The sequence below is a fragment of the Pan paniscus genome, chromosome 14, assembly GCF_029289425.2.
Source record: "Pan paniscus chromosome 14, NHGRI_mPanPan1-v2.0_pri, whole genome shotgun sequence".
NCBI lineage: Eukaryota > Metazoa > Chordata > Mammalia > Primates > Hominidae > Pan > Pan paniscus.
In genome coordinates this window covers 38,111,803-38,127,539 of record NC_073263.2, presented here as the reverse complement: position 1 = coordinate 38,127,539, position 15,737 = coordinate 38,111,803, and the positions used below count along the sequence as shown (strand labels likewise).

The following is a 15,737-nucleotide window of genomic DNA, read 5'->3' as shown; positions in this document are numbered from 1 at the left end:
AATAGCCATTCTTACTGGTGTGAGATGGTTATCTCATGTGGTTTTGATTTGCATTTCTTGAATGATTAGTAATAATGAGCATTTTAAAATATGTTTGTTGGTGCATGTATGCCTTCTTTTGAGAAGTGTCTGCTCCTGTCCTGTCCTTATTTTTTAATGGGGTTATTTGATTTTTGTTTGTTGAATTAAGTTACTTATAGATTTTGGATATTAGATCTTTATTGGATGTATAGTTTGTGAATATTTTCTCCCATTCTGTAGGTTGTCTTTTTACCCTGTTGATAGTTTCTTTTGCTGTGCAAAAGCTCTTTACTTTAATTAAGTCTCACTTGACAATTTTTGTTTTTGTTGTAATTGTTTTTGGGGACTTAGTCATAAATTATTTGCCAAGACTGATGTCCAGAATGGTATTTCCTAGGTTTTCTTCTAGGGTTTTTTATTGTTTCAGATCTTACATGTAAGTATTTAAACCATCTTGAGTTAATTTTATACATGGTGAAAGGAAGAAGTCCAGAGTTAAGTAAAAGACTTACTTCATACCTTCCCTGTGCAGACCTGCAATGAGTTGTTTCTCCAAGGAGCCTTGGTTTCTTTCAAGGAGTGGTGTAATAGCCATGGAAATGGACCATTCAGATCTCCTTCTGTGGAAAGCATAATTGACTGACAGCACCAGAAGCTGCTTTTCTGTATCCACCATCAAACCCATGCAGAGCCTACAGTTCCCATGGTTGCATGCAGCCATAACTGAGCATGGCAAGGCTATAAAGACAGGCTCATTCTGGAAAGATGCAGGACTTTTACATCAGGGCTCTCAATTGGCCCAGCTGAACTTTTCTCAGAAATGTGCAGCAGCCTGACACACTTCCTCCCTACCCCCTTTTCTTCCCTTCCTTCCTCCTTCCACAGACGTCGGGTTTGCATCTTCATCTGAGGACTCTCTCTACCTTCTTCTGCTCCTTCTCCTAACAAACCTCTTGCACGTGGAATAGATCCAGTTTTGGTGTCTGCTTCATAGTGGACTTGAACTAATGCAAATAACAATTACAAACAAAAATCTGGATGTTAGGGATACTTATTGCCACTGACGTGTCACTGCTTCTAGGATCTTTCTGTAGACAGAGCCAAGAGATTTACTTTTCAAAAAATATGAGCTTATATTGCTATTTCCAATTAAAATTTAACAACGTAGTTTTATTTCTAAACTTCTTTGTATCTTCTTTCTCTTACACTGGAAATCAAGATTTCTAATAATATTAAGGTATTTACTTGTTTGCTTTATTCTATGCTATAATACAACTATAATATTTTTAAAATCACAATACCAATAGCACCACTATTGCTAAATATACAGAGTCAAGTTTAAGACTTCTTTGCAATTATTATTGTCCTCAGAATATTTTCCCCTAGAGAAACACCCTGTAGATACAGGGTAGTATGTTCAAAAGTTTCCTGTAGTTCTTTTCTCTGTGCATTAATGTTAACAATGCTATATACAGATAGGTTCATTTCTTTTCATTTGTATTGTTTTAGAATTTGTTTTTCTTTTTGAGTTAATATAAACATTTTAATATATAAATCATATAAATGTTAAATAGTCCAAATTATACTATATTAAAAAGTATGTTTAATATACTTTTTAAAGTATATCAAAAGGTATACTTTAAAAAGATTTTATTTCATTCCTTAGTTTCTCCATCAGGTTCCTATCTACATCCTATAGTTAACCATTTTCATTAATTTTTATTTATGCTACCTGTGTTTCTTTTAACAAAATGAAGCAAATGTTATATGTACATATATAGGTATTTGTATACATTTTATAAATATAAAGTTTTTTTTCCCTTTCAGTCTCACATGAAATGAAGCCTACTAAATATAATTAATAATGTGTTCCTAAAAATGCTCCATTCTCTCTCTTAGAGCCTATCCCTTTTCTTTCATATGGCTACATACAACTTTGCTCCTGTATATATGATAGTTTATTCAAACCACACTGCTCTCATAATGATCCTTCATAAATAAACTTATACATAAATGTTTCAGGTTTGTAAAGTTCAAGGTAGACTCCTAAAAATGGTATTACTTGGCTAATGGGTATATGTATATATAATTTTCTTAAACTATTACAAAAATCCCCTCCATAGGGTTTGGATCATTTTGTACCTCCCTTTGCATATATTTGAGTGTTTGTAATTCTAATGCTTCATCACTGAGTCTATTGCCAAGTTTCTCAATATTTATAATCTAATAGGTGAGAGATAGTATCATAATATAGTGGTATTTTGCAATTTCCTGATTATGAGATAGATACTTTTTTCCCATATGTACAGGGATTTTTGCTTTTATTTTTCCAGGAACTGTCTGTTCATTTTTTTTTGCCCATTTAGTAAAAATTGTAATATTCTTTTCTATTTTTTATTTAGTTGTGTGACACATAGCAATGTTTTGGTAAATGATGGACTATATAAATGACAGTGATTTCATAAGATTATAATGGAACTGAAAAATTCCTTGCACTTAGTGATGTAAAGTTATAGTGAAACACATTACCTTTTCTATGTTAAGATCTGTTTAGACACACAAATACTTACCATCCTGCTACAATTGCCTACAGTATTCAACATAGTAACATGCCCTACAGGTTTGTAGCCCAGGAGCAATAGGCTATACCATACAGCCTAGCCGTGAAGTAGACCATACCATAGGTTTGTGCAAGTACACCCTATGATGTTCACACAATGACGAAATCACCTAATGATGCATTTCTCAGAATATATCCCTGTCATTAAGGGACACATGACTATAGTTATTTTTCTCATTTAATCTCAGGGATATTAGCCCCTTTTTCTTCCTAATTAAAACTGGAAAAAAAAACCCCTGCAAATATAGTCATAATTTGTCATTTACGTTTTCACATTTTATCATAAAGTCAAATGTATTTATTTTTTATGTTTTCTAATTTTTGGGTATATGTATATGATTTCACGTTTTTACACTTACAGCTCTAAGGTAAGGAGTTTATTCTTGTGAATAGTGTGAGATATAAATATAATTTAGCTTTTTCCAAATGGCTCTTTAGTTGATCCAACATCATTTATTAATAAATCATTTTTCCCAGTGATTTGTGATTATATATCTAATAAAAGACTGTCCTAAATTACCTGGGTGTGCCCAATCATATCACAGAAATTCTTTAAAGAGGAGAACCATTTCTGGCTATAGTCAGAGAAAGATGTGATGATGGAATAAGGGTCAAGGAGATGCTGTGTTGCTGGCTTAAAGATGGAGAAAGAGATCCATGAGCCAAGGAATATAGCAGCCTCCAGGGGCTGGAAAGGACAAGGAAATGTGTCCTTCCATAGAGCCTCCAGGAAGAGATGCAGCCATGGCTAGACCTTCATTTGGTCCAGTGAGATGTGTGTTGGACTTCTTGATCTACAGATCTGTATGATAATACATTTGTGTTGGTGTAAGCCACTAGGTTTGTGGTAACTTGTTAGAGCAGCAATAGGAAATCAATACAGTGTCCACATATATTTTGAGAATTTTTGGTTTTTCTCCATTGGTCTATCTGTTTGTTCATGTGTAGTACCTTACTATTTTAATGGTAGACTTTGTGGCATGTTGTTATATGTGTGACTTAATTCTTTAAACCTAAGAGAATATTTTAGCTCAACTAGAATTTATTATAACAATAATAAACTCTAGTGTAGGTTGACTTCATGTTGTTGACTCATAATATCATGGCCAACTGAAATATTTTGAAGTTAATAATGTGTACCTCTAACACTAAACTTAAGAGAGCAATTGTTTAATGTCTGAGCATCAAATATGTAACCTACATCGTTGAGAAATGTTATGGGAGAATATAGTATCAAGGAAAGTCAGAGTTAGGTACAGGGAAAAGACACAAATGTCCAGAATTCATAAATTAAATAAATTTAAAATAATTGAACATCTGTTTGCCAGATCCTCTGTTGAAGACGAAATGGTACATGCCTCATAACCCTTGCTTTTAAGAAGTTCACCATCCAGTGGGGACACAGGCAATTTCAGTGCAGTGTGATTAGTGACTGGATGGGGAGGAGGCTTAGAGAAGGCAATGTCTGTGACTGAATAGACCTTGCCAGACAATAGTAGAAAGGGAAGATGCTGGGAAGAAGGAAAAGTGAAACTTTATGTGTTATAATGAAGAGATCAGGATCCCCTGGGGAAAAGAAAAGGTAAAATTGAAGGGCTGGTTTGGCAGGTTAGTGGATGTGGACTTAAACCCGAAGACAAAGGGAAGAGAGGATAAGGAAACCACCAAGAAGATATCTAAGAGGATAAAAAGAAAACAAAAGTACAAGGTGTCTGTGACATCAAGGGAGAGAGAATGGTCAAGAGCGTCACACATTTCAGAAAGGCAAAGTAAACTAAAGAGCATCTATTTATTTATTTATTTAGTCTATTGGCTAAAGCAACAAGAGAGCCCTGGAAATCTTGGTGTATAATGACATAATAGAGTGGTGGGAAAGGAAGCATACAAGGCTAAGAAGTAAATGGGAAGTGAGAAAGTGGATCAAAAAGAAGAGATAGTCACTGGAATGGAAAGTACAGCCAGAGAGGTTTTTTTGTTTATACTGAGAGAAATTGAGAATGTTTTCATGCTTGTTAAATGGAACCAGTGGAAAGCAAGAGGTTGAGGGTAAAGGAGAGCAGGCTGGAAGAAACTGCAAATCCAAGCACCAGTGGAAAGATAGAAGCATCTTCAGTAGGGAGAGGGTGGGAATCCTTTTCTCTAGAAGAAAGAAAGAAAAGATGGGTAGTTTGTAGTATCTTACATGGCAAAAAATGTGAAGAATTGTCTCTGTAATGAGTTTCCTTTTCTTTGCAATTAGGATTTGAGGCCATGTGCTTAGATTAGGATCTGGCAAATAGTAGGTGTTCAATAAATATTTCTCAAATAAATGAATAAAGTGTGGGAGAGGAGAAGATGGTTAGCTAGTAAGTTCTAGAAAGTTAAGCAAGGTTGAGGGAACGTCTCTAGAGAAAAGGAGAACTTCCTGGGAAAGGAAAGGGTGGTAACTAAAGGCCTGGTTCAGATAAGTACCCTACCCCCATGGGTAAGGAGAAAAACTCTCCTGAGAGGACATTGTGTGATTATTTTCCAGGCTGTTCCTGGAAGCCTCGAGATTGGCAGTGGGGGGTCTCGCAAGCATCTGTGAATGGGAGTAGGGCAAGATAGTTGGAGAAAGTGGCAAGCCAGTGAAAAAAGTAATTGCTCTGGAATCCAGGTTGAATTGAAGAAAGTAAAGATAGGATATTAGACCTTTTCAGATAGGTAGGCTGCAAAAATTTTCTCCCATCCTAAAGGGAGCTTAAACAAATTTACAAGAAAAAAAAAACAACCCCATAAAAGAGTGGGCGAAGGATATGAACAGACACTTCTCAAAAGAAGACATTTATGTGGCCAAGAAACATACGAAAAAAAGCTCATCATCACTGGTCATTAGAGAAATGCAAATAAAAACCACAATGAGATACAATCTCACACCAGTTAGAATGGCAATGATTAAAAAATCAGGAAACAACAGATGCTGGTGAGGCTGTGGAGAAATAGGAACACCTTTACACTGTTGATAAATTAGTTCAACCATTGTGGAAGACAGTGTGGTGATTCCTCAAGGGTGTAGAACCAGAAATACCATTTGACCTGGCAATCCCATTACTGGGTATATACCCAATGGATTATCAATCATTCTACTATAAAGACACATGTACATGAAAGTTTATTGCAGCACTATTTATAATAACAAAGACTTGGAACCAACCCAAATGCCCATCACTGATAGAGTGGATAAAGAAAATGTGGCACATATACACCATGGAACCATGGAGTACTATGCAGCCATAAAAAAGAATGAGTTCATGTCCTTTGCAGGGACATGGATGAAGCTGGAAACCATCATTCTCAGCAAACTAACACAGGAACAGAAAACCAAACACCACGTGTTCTCACTCATAAGTGACAGTTGAACAGTGAGAACACATGAACACAGGGAGGGGAACATCACACACCAGGGCCTGTTGGGGGGTGGGGGACAAGGGGAGGGAGAGCATTAGGACAAATACCTAATGCATGCATGGCTTAAAACCTAGATGACCGGTTGATAGGTGCAGTAAACCACCATGGCACATGTATACCTAACTAACAAACCTGAACATTCTGCACATGTATCCCAGAGCTTAAAGTAAAATTAAAAAAATAAAAGAAAGTAAAGATAGGTAAACACTCTTAGGTTTGGAGATAGCAAAATCAGAGGTGTCGAAGTGGTGGAAGAATTGGTGTAGTGTGAATAATTGAGTGAGAGAGTCATGATTGTAGCAGGTTGTCATTAGTCTGGATTTGAGAATTATGAAGAAGAGCCATTCTGGAAGATAAGTCAGCTGGTTTAGTTAGGGCTGTGATCAGTGATACCTGTAATGGAATGGGGGATGGAGGTGATGACTCTTGGAGATCAAGAGGCTGGCTTTCTGGGACCATATGGGTTGCCACTGATGATGCCATTGGCCAGATGATAACAGGGGTTGGGTAGAAAGACAATACAGCAGGTATAGAAGTCTTGAATGAAGTGCTGTGTGTAGAGGGGTGTGAGGAGGTGGTAGTGAGACTGACTGGCTAATAGAAACACTTAGTCCAATTACAAATATTTGTGGCTTATCTTTAATCTAAAATCCCAAAGTCTGAAATTTCAAATCTTGGCACATATCTGAAAATAAATGATCTCATATAACTAACATATAATTGGAAAACATTTCCAGAAATTTAAAACCTTGCCACCAATTTGTTCTCTAGTTGCTATCGCTCATTTGTCTGAAAAATAAAATTAGGAAAAAACATCCTCTGAAAGTTGAGTGAAGTATTTGCTTTCCACACAAAACCAGGGTTAACTGGTTTTGTCTGGGTACAAGATGAAGTTTTAACTTTTTATGCGTGAATGTAAGCAAAATATAACCAAGACACATTTGCATCCATTGCTAATCGTGAGAGCTTCTTTTAATTGCTCTTTCCAATGAAGCAGCCATCACAAAGTTCAGTGCCTTTTATTTTTTCTGAGTCCATTGAAACATGGTTGATTGGTTAGTTTGGAAACTGAGTTTCTTGTATAAGAAAGTGTTTGTTTATCAGAGAATAGAAATCCAGAATTTTATCTGAAACATGGTTGATTGGTTAGTTTGGAAACTGAGTTTCTTGTATAAGAAACCGTTTATCAGAGAATAGGAATCTAGAATTTTATCTGAACCTGGTTGAATTTTTTAAAAGTTATGGACAAAATCTTGGGAAACATGTAATGAAGAATGATTATTTTTCTTAAGGTTTTAGAAAACCTAAGGGCAAAGGCCATAGAAAGAAGTATATATAGAAGACAGAAATAAAAATATAAAAGGGGGGGGCGTAAGACAAAGAAATATTGATGCCTTGAGTAAAGTAGAGGTGTGTTTGCTGTTATGGAATGGAAATTAGATTTTGTTGAGTGCAAATGTTGGCTTTGATACTCTCTCACCATGAGATATTGAAAAAAAGTTATATAACTTCTCTGAGCCTCACTTTCCTCATCTGTGAAGTAGGTATAACAATACAAATGACTAGGATTATTGCAAAAATTAAAGCAGATGCCTTTACCTAAAGGGCCTAGTGTTGAGTCTGACATATTGGAGATGCTCAGTAGTGGTTTCTTTCCCTCTAGGAATGTTTTATTTAAGGTCATCAGAAGGCTATTAGCTTTTCACTGGCATCTAGTTATATATTAATTTTTAATTGTTATTCTAATTTGTGTTAAATTTAGCCAAATTTCTGTGAAGAAAGACCATAATGATCACATCAGGTATAGCAAACTGAGGCTCATTCCTTCCTATTTTTGGATGCTGTATATACAATAGCCCTCGCCTGAACCAGCCCCACACTATCACTGTGCTAGTGATAGGCAGGTGGAGCCCAGTGCCAGGCCAAAGTGCTTTGCTTTCTCATTTTGCCGATACCTTGATTAGTCAGCACACATTCCTGCCCAATCTCGTTGGAGATTTGAATTACACATTGTTTGTTAAATCTGATGCTTGGCCAAAGAGGTACTTAATGGCACTTATGAAAGAACTAACGATCAAATGACACAACCTTGCCAAAGCATCTTTATCTTTCTGGTGAGTGATATTTTAAGCCTAGATATGCTTCTGGTTCCTTTGAAGAGCTTGTACTCCATATAGGGCTTGCCTAAAATGACCATGTTTGAAGACTACGAATAATAGCTGGAAAGCTGAGGTTGCTTCATGTTGCTACCTTCCAGCCGAAGGGGAAGGGGGCTTACTTTGAAGTTGGGAATAAGTGCTGGTTGTTGAGAGCTGGTCTCTGCACAGAGTGTTCCAGAAAAACCCTACTTCAAATTCCATTCTTAACGTGTCAGTGAAACACATACTTTTATACTCTGCTATACTTATTTTATACTTAGCAAAAAATCCAATTATATATTTTTAAAATGTCAGAGAGAGAAACAGTAATTAGGTATGTGACATCATTTGTATTTTTCCAGTTTATTAATGATGAGAATACGTTCTCAGAAATGCATTACTAGGGGATTTTGTCATTGTGAGAACATCTTGGGGTGCACTTACACAAACCTAGGTGGTATAGCCTACTACACACCTAGGCTATATGGAATAGCCTATTGCTTCTAAGCTACAAACCTGTGCAGCTTGTTACTTTACTGAACACTGTAGGCAATTGTAACACAATATAATAATTTTTATATCTAAACATAGAAAAGGTACAGTTAAAATATAAAAGGTTAAAAATGGCACACCTGTGTAGGGCACTTACCATGAATGGAGCTTACAGGAGAGTGGGAGTTGCTCTGGGTGAGTCAGCGAGTAAGTAGTGAATGAGTGTGAAGACCTAGGCCATTACTGTGCACTACTATAGACTCTATAAACACTGTTCACTTAGGCTACCCGAAATTTATTCAATACAAAAATATTTTTCTTTCTCCAAAAATACATTAGCCTTAGCTTACTGTAAATTTTTAACCTTATAAGCTTTTGAATTTTTAAAAAATGTTTAAACTTTTCTGTAATAATGCTTAGCTTAAAACAAACACATATAGTTGTATAAAAATTCTTTCTTTATATTCTTGTCCTATAAGCTTTCTTCTATTTTTAAGCTTTTATTATTTTTTACTTTTTAAACTTTTCTTACTAAACACTAAAACACAAATGCACACATAAGCCTAGGCCTACACAGGCTCAGGATCATCAATATCACTGTCTTCCGCCTCTACATCTTGTCCCACTGGAAGGTCTGCAGGGGCAATGACACCCATGGAGCTCTCATCTCCTGTGATAACAATGCCTTCTTCTGGATACCTCCTGAAAGAACTGCCTGAGGCTGTTTGATGCTTTTTTATAATTAGAAGGAATATATGCTAAAAGAATGATTAAAAAGCATAATATAGTAAATACATAAACCATTAACGTAGTCACTTATCAGCATTATCAAGTATTATGTATTGTGCATAATTGTATGTGCTATACTTTTATACCATTGACAGTGCAATAGGTTTGTTTACACCAGCAACACCAAAAACACGTGAGTAATGTATTATGCCACTGCATTAGGACAGCTACTACATCACTAAGGGATAGGATTTTTTGTCTTACAGGACCACTATCATACATGCGGTCCCATTTATTTATTTATTTATTCATTTATTTATTTTTGAGTCCGACTCTCACTCTGTCACCAGGCTGGAGTGCAGTGGTGCAATCTCGACTCACTGCAACCTCTGCATCCTGGGTTCAAGTGATTCTGCTGCCTCAGCCTCCCTAGTAGCTGGGACAACAGGTGTGCACCACCACGCCCAGCCAATTTTTGTATTTTTAGTAGATACGGGGTTTCACCATTTTGGCCAGGATGTTCTCAATCTCCTGACCTCGTGATCTGCCTGCCTCAGCTTCCCAAAATGTTGGGATTACAGGCGTGAGCCACCGTGCCCGGCCCATGGTTCTTCTTTGACCAAAACGTCATTATGCCACACGTGGCTGTGTATTAAAATGCATGCAGGAGAAAATTCAACTTTAATAATGTTGATAAAGTAAGTAGTTCACATACTTCAAAGAAAAAATAGACAAGCAAACAAACATAAATACAAAAATGAATAGGCAGGAGCCCCTTATCCCCTAGTTTATAGTCTGGTGAGGGAACAAAGACATGCCGAAACACAAAACAAAATTCAAGAAGAAATATAGCTGAGCTACATAGGTAGCATTAAAGACAGATGATTAAGTTCTTAATTTCCCCTGTGGGAACCAAGGAAAGCAAGCAGGAAGAGGTGAAATTTAAAGGAAAAGTTTGATTATATATAGGAGGTCATGAGTCAGATGGGCGTGTGGTGGTGGGTAGTGAAGAGGGGACAATGTTCTAGGTAGAGGGGGGAAATGTCCAAAGTACATGTGGTCTTGAGAATATTAAGTAGTTAAGCAAGGCTATGAATAATGAAGGTTAATTGAGACTGAGAAATGGAAGATGAATACTATATGAATATTAAGATAAGATTGACAAATCATTTTCTAAGGTCTTAATTTCTAAATGGCTGGTCTTCTATGATGACTGGTAGAGGGGCTTCTCTGAGTAGAGAGTGTTAGGGGAAAGCCTCTGTTGTTAAAGCAAATAGGCTTTCTATACTGTAGATGTGTGGGCAGCTGCCCCCACCCACCTTACTTTAAGAGAAATTGACGTGGAGGTTGCCCTACTTAAAATCCTTGTAAACTTGCTTGTGTGCTTTTATTTTTATTTTTAAGTAATGAACTAGGACATTCCCTAAGTTAAGAATTAATGAGCCACTGTATTTCTTGTAAATATACTTTTTAGCTTTACCTCTTGATCTTGATGTTTGGTGAATATGAAGTATATGTTTTGTGTACATATGTGATATTGTGGGAATGCTGTTGTAATCACACCAATGCTAAATTAGCATTTGAGTGGCCATAGCATGCAGCGCTATCCCTTAGGCCACAATGTAATCCAAAAAAAGAGTTAACTTTTTAAAATTTTTTAGTCTGCGTAATAATGTGCTAAGAATTTCATATGCAGTGTTGCATTCAAGTCTCACTGTTATCCTGTCATTTAAAATTGTTATTATATAGTTATTATGTATTATTCTCACTTTACAAATGGAGAAATTAAAGCATTGACAGGTTGAGTATTTGGCCACTGTCACACAGCTGGGATGAAACACAGCTGGAATTAAAACTCAAGTTTTTCTAACTCTAAAACCACAGTCTTAACTATTAAGTAGTGTGAAATTTTACTGTAACTTTTAGATGAAAAGATAGCCACAGGAGGTGATTTTTTTTTCCCCTTACAACATCATAACCAGTGGTCAGAGCTGGAACTCACTTCTAGGCTGCTTGACTCCAGATGCCATGTTCTTTACATGATGTGCCATATAAATGCATGGACAGCACAAGGAACAAATAAGCCCATAGTTCAACAAGCAAAAACTATTCAAAATATGTTTCTTTTATCCTGAGTTCTATCAATGGATGGACCTAGTCATAAATCAGCTCTAAGATAATTATATTAGTCAGTGATACTCTTTATGAATGTGATAATATACTAAAATTATTCATAATCCTCCCATTTTCTATTTAGAAATTGTATTCTCAGAAAATCACCTCTATTTTAATCAGTGTGTACATTCAAGTGATTCCAAGTAAAGCTGCAAAGATATTTTCAAAAAAATTGACAGCTATAATATTTGTATGGAGCCAGGCATGGTGGTGCACTCCTCTAGTCTCAGCTACTCAAGAGCTGAGGCAAGAGGAGTGTTTGACGCCGGGAGTTTGAGATCAGCCTTGGGCAACATAGCAAGCCCTCATCTCAAAAAAATAAAAAATAAAAAAATATGAAATTTCAAAGGGCCTTAAAGAAAAGATGAATACAGTAAATAAGTATAAAATGTGAATATATGTTATAATAAAGAATCAAGACATAATAAAATATGATATGTAAAATGTTGTAATTTTATCCTGATTAAACAAATAAACTGGAGGATTTACTAAGAAATCCACAAAAAATTTTCAAACTTAACAGATGACAAAGCTGGATTTCAATTTTGTATCATTTTACTTTTTTTTTTTTTTTTACTTAAAAAACAAACACCTATGATAGAATGTCCATTGCTGGTAGTGTTAAGACTAGCTTGTTACAGGCCATTTCTTCACACTGGGAAAAACTAGAAAACCTCAGTAAAATATATTTTTTAAATTTTGTGCAGCTATCTGACAGCTACAAGGGAGCAAATAAGTGCTACCTTGAACAGGTGATAAGTTTACTGAGTTTTATTTTGCATAATGGCCAGACCAAAGGAGACGTATCTCCATTTTCATCGATAATTTTTATTTCCTTAAAAAGAGGATTTGATTTGTTCACAAGAGGCCCTCCTATTGCATGGGGTTTCAAACAGACTAGGTGGAAGTGGATGTCTTCTCTAGTACCAAATCCATCCGTAATTGCCTTAGGCAATGAAGGCATGAATCCTCAGTCAAATCATCCATGGCCAGAAATGCAAGTTTCATTTTGGATAATCTAAAGCCCAGCAATTTTGGCAGAGTAGAAACCATTTGAGCCTGTTTTTGAAGTTTCTTTTTTACAATTTTAGAGACTCTTCCTGAAGTACAATCAGCACGTGGTTAAAGCCAAGGAAACACAAATAAGCCATTTTCATTCTCATTCAAAACTTTTGTATAACTAAAAATATATTATCTGGTTTGGCTCTGTGTCCCCATCCAAATCCCACCTTCAATTGTAATAATCCCCACATGTCAAGGGCCAGACCAGGTGGAGATAATTAAATCATGAGGGTGGTTTTCCCCTACTATTCTTGTGATAGTGGGTGAGTTCTCATGAGATCTGATGGTTTTATAAAGGGCTTTCCTTTTTGCTCAACTCTCATTCTCTCTCCTGCTGCCCTGTGAAGAAGTGCCTTCCATTATGATTGTAAGTTTCCTGAGGCCTCCCCAGCCATGTGGAACTGTGAGTCAATTAAACCTCTTTTCTTTATTTAAAAAAAAAGAAATTGTATTCTCAACGATTTCTCTTTTAATCTTGTATTGCATTCGGATTGAGAAAGCTTGTAAGATGAAAACTTGAAAAGCAAATCGTCAGTGTAAATATCAGAGATATAAAATACATTTAAAGATTGGGTAATGTATTAATACATTCTTTACTGGGGATTGTTTCTGTAAATATCAGAATAAGGAAGCAATATGACATCTCAGCTATTCCAGGCATTGGAAAAGCAGCAAGATAAAAATAAAGAAGAATAGTAAATCATGTTTAGAGGCTTATAAATTTAATATTGATATATCACTGTTGTTCCATAGAGCTAATTTAACTGGGTAATATTGATCACTGGTAATTATACTTGTTATTCAAGACCCTAGTCTGTTTATGTTTTAAAAAGATCTCTTGAGTAAGACATCCTTAAAGATATATTAACAATAGCTACAACTTAATGTAGTTCAATATATACCAGGCACTACTGCAAGCCCTTTTATAATATTAATATATCGAATCCATTTAAGAACTGCATGCGGTAGGTATTATTATTTCTGTTTTACAAATGAGGAAACTGAAACAAAGAGAAATTAACTTCACCAAAGTCACATATATAGAAAAATGGAGGTGCTAGGATTTTTGGAGGATTCCAAAATGGAGGACACACAGAATTTGGTTCTAGACTACAGGTTCTTTTTTTTTTTTTTTTCTTTTTTTTTTTTTTTTTTTATTATACTTTAAGTTTTAGGGTACATGTGCACATTGTGCAGGTTAGTTACATATGTATACAAGTGCCATGCTGGTGCGCTGCACCCACGACTACAGGTTCTTAATCATTTTGTGTTTTTCCAGTAAATGGCAGTGTGGTTTAAAAAATCAGATTCAAGTTTGACAACTTGTTCAAACGAAACTAAAATAAATTAAATGATGTATTGGTTCTAAATAGAATTTATATGAAAGCACAATAACATATTACCTTGCTGAAGTTTTACCAAACACACACACACTCACACACACACACACACACACACACTACTCTCAATGTATGATTTTATTATAAAATATTTATTTGAGTACTACCCATTCTCGGTGATACTATACAACAGTTTTCTTTCTATTGCTTCTTATGAGAAGATACCATAGATGAGAAGTCAACCTAAAATTTACACAGCAACTCAAGTGTTTAACTCAGAAATTTAACATTCTCATGAGTTAAATTTGCACAGATGGCAGAAAAGGCCATCTGGTCACTTACATTAAATACATCTTTTTCTACTTAAAACCATTTTTTACATACTTTGTTAATAACTCAGGACTCTCTTCTAAACGGCTTTCCTTTCTCCTTTCTGGGGAAGGAAAAAACGTTGGGAAGCACTGTGGTAGCTGCTGTGAAGTGTCTGTGTCATCATTTCTCTTACTCCTGAGATGTATCTCTCACATGGGCTTTTCTGTTGGTCTCTGTTCTGACAGCACGTGCTGCCGCTCTACTAGGACTCACATGTCCTTGGGAACTGCATCCATCACTGGTATCTTTCGTCCCATTCTTAGCCCCTTATGTTGGTCCTGACTTCCATAACTTTCTTGCCTGGACTCCACCTTGTCTCAATCGAAGGCCACTGTTACCTCTTTCTTGGCTCCTGCCGTAGCATGCAGGCAGCTCTGGATCTCTTCCCTGTCATATAGGCGGGGGAACTAAGAGCAGCACCTCCAGCCCTCTCTCTCTACTGGCCTCTTGAAAGGATGCAACTAGGTACCTTCTAATTGTAGTATGGGCATGGCCCCATACAAATCACCATGGGAATTTGAGTACTATATTAAAGTAGGACAGAAGAACTCCCAAGATCACTGGATATTTGTAGAAAATAGTTTTACAAGTTTGTCATTTGTCTATCTTTGCTTGTTTCGATCCCCACTCTCTCTACTATTTCATGTTTTTTCTTTATTTAAGTACACTTCTTGCCTTTCTTAGAAACATGTCATCTGTTGTATCTCAGAGTCTGTTACTAAGGTAAAATTACATATGGGTTATAACAGAAACTCTGAATCCAAGCTGCCAGTGTGCAAATCCCAGTTCCATGACAAGAATTCAATACACTTGGGTTAATTCCTTAATATCTCTGAGCCTCAGTTTCTTCATATATAAAATGAAACTAGTAATGGTTATAAGGTTGTTGTGAAGATGAAATAAGTTAATCTATTGAAGCACACTGAACAGTAGCTGGCATGCTATCAAACATATCAGAAATGTTAACATCATTGAATATGATGTTCCCTCTTGTCAGAATGGTATTTTTCTTTTTTCTTTCTGTCTTTAAGATACACCTCAGTCTGTTTTTTTTTGTTTTTTAAGACAAAGTCTTGCTCTGTCACCCAGGCTAGAGTGCAGTGGTGCAATCTCAGCTCACTGCAACCACCGCCACCCAGGTTCAAGTGATTCTTGTGCCTCAGCCTCCCGAGTAGAGGGGATTACAGGTGCACACCACCACGCCCTGCTAATTTTTGTATTAGTAGAGACAGGGTTTCACCATTATGGCCAGGCTGGTCTCAAACTCCTGACCTCCAGCAATCCTCCCGCCTCTGCCTCCCATAGTGCTGGGATTACAGGCATGAGCCACTGTGCCCGGCACACCTCAGTCATTAAGATACA

General features: G+C 36.3%; 1 long non-coding RNA gene across 1 annotated transcript in view; it reads right to left on the bottom strand.

Moving 5' to 3' along the window:
* Nucleotides 1-445: 445 nt before the first annotated feature.
* Nucleotides 446-15,737, bottom strand: part of LOC130540761 (uncharacterized) — a 31,262-nt gene continuing 15,970 nt past the window's right edge. The window contains exon 4 of the long non-coding RNA XR_008954752.2: nucleotides 446-1,025. This is a non-coding gene — a long non-coding RNA (uncharacterized LOC130540761). The remainder of the gene's footprint in view (nucleotides 1,026-15,737) is intronic.